We start from the raw sequence: 2,500 nt of genomic DNA, 5'->3' as shown, positions 1-2,500 counted from the left end.
TCATAGGGCAAAGGTGACGACTTCGGACAAAGTAACGCGACTCCTGGCGTGTGCTCTTCATTTTTTCCCACCTCTGTAGTGACCCTCCCATAAGCGACAACTTATCCACGTAATGCCTCATTCGTCTTCCTTTCTTAAGCTGCCCATACACGATCAATTATATTGCGCAATTTTATTGTCAATACTCTGAATTGACAATTAAATTGACCGCGTATGGGCGATATATCGCCCATACACAATTACATTGACCGTGTATGGGCGATATATCGCCCATACACGGTCAATTTAATTGTCAATTCAGAGTATTGACAATGAAATTGCGCAATATTATTGATCGTGATGGGCCGCTTTACTCTCCCACCCTATAAACGCCTTAACTGCTTCGCCTTACCGACTTACTCGTTGCCTTACCTGTTGCCTTACTTATAGTCGCAGCGATTCTAGCCTTTACTGCATACTCCTCGGTTACTTTGTCTACTCGGTTACTTTCTGATGTGCCCTTACCAAAGACGCACTCCATATTTTTTATAGAAATCTAAGAAGGTCGCCAATGTCTTCCTTTGGGTCGTCTGGGAGTGACGTGGAACCTTATAGAAAACATGTTTTATGTCTACAGAGTCTCTTAACATCACTGAAAGATTTCTAAAGGGAGATATTGGGTGTTCCGCGATAGATTACACATATACTGTATAGTATTAATATAAATATGCATACACACACACACATACATATATATATACATATATATATATATATATATATATATATATATACATACATATATGTATACATATATATCATATATATATATATATACGTACATATATATATATGTATATATATATATATATTATATAAATGTATACATATATACATATATATATATTATACATATATATATATACACATATATATATGTATATATATATATATACATATATAATATGTATATATATATATAAACGTATACATATATACATATATATACATATATATATATATAAATATATATATATATATATTATGACACACACACACACAAATATATATGTATATATATTTGAATAATTCGCTAGTGGACAGCGACATCAATCATACAACCCATGACCGTCGCGCAGAGGATTCGAACCACCGCCTATAGACTCAAGAGAGTCCAAAGCACCCGCCTTTAACCACTCGACCACAGACGATCGTCTGTGGTCGAGTGGTTAAAGGCGGGTGCTTTGGACTCTCTTGAGTCTATAGGCGGTGGTTCGAATCCTCTGCGCGACGGTCATGGGTTGTATGAATATATATATATAAATACATATATATGTACATATATATATACATATATATATATATATATATATATATATATATATATAATAGTACACACACACACATATACATACATATGTACACATACGTATGTACGTAGGGTATATATATATATATATATATATATATATATATATATATATAAATAAATATATATATATATATATATATATATGTATGTACATCACGTATATTTGTAAGTGCATATATCTATATAAGTATAGATAGTGTATTGTTTTAAATATGTAGTTTGTATCTACGTGAAAAATTGAAAGGTAATTTTGTAAAATGAAAATATCATAAGTTGATTGAAATTCATTTTTTCCAGCGTCTGTTAGTCATTTGAATAGAAATATGACATTAGATTGCACAGGATCACCCATTGTGACACCTCGCGTGGGATAGTGAGGGATGGTAGTAATACTATCATAATGCTATCATATGGTTAGAGGGATGGTAGTAATATCATAATACGGTTGGAGGGATGGGAGTAATGCTATCATATGGTTAGAGGGATGGGAGTAATACTATCATATGGTTGGAGAGATGGGTGTAATACTATCATATGATTGGAGGGGATGGGAGTAATACTATCATATGGTTTCAGAGATGGGAGTAATACTATCATATGGTTTGGGGGATGGGAGAAATACTATCATATGGTTGAAGGGATGGGAGTAATACTATCATATTGTTGGAGGGATGGGAGAAATATTATCATATGGTTGGAGGGATAGGAGTAATACTACCATATGGTTGGAGGTATGGGAGTAATACTATCATATTGTTGGAGGGATGGGAGTAATACTATCATATTGTTGGAGGGATGGGAGTAATACTATATATATGTTTGGATTGGATGTTAGTAAAGTGATGGGGAGGGTAAGCAGGAGGGGAAGAGTGGGTAAGGAGAGAAGGGGGGAGGAATCATATCAAAGCAGATGAGAGCGAAGAGAGGGGGGAGGAGGAGGCTGGAGGGGGAAGGGGAGGGGGGCTGGAGGGGAGGGGAGAGGGGAGGAGGGAGAAGACGAGGGAGAGGAAGAGGTCGAATTAAAGCGGTCGTGAGGTAAAAAGGGGTCGAAATTAAAGGGATGAGTCTGAGCGGCGGGGTCCCCCTAATCTAAACGAGACGACAAAAATAAGGTTAAAGGGTCTGGAGCAGGAGGTGGAGGAGGTGGAG

The sequence above is a fragment of the Oratosquilla oratoria genome, chromosome 30 (assembly GCF_046742065.1).
Source record: "Oratosquilla oratoria isolate Oo_2021 chromosome 30, ASM4674206v1, whole genome shotgun sequence".
Lineage (NCBI taxonomy): Eukaryota > Metazoa > Arthropoda > Malacostraca > Stomatopoda > Squillidae > Oratosquilla > Oratosquilla oratoria.
This window is presented reverse-complemented; position numbering follows the sequence as displayed.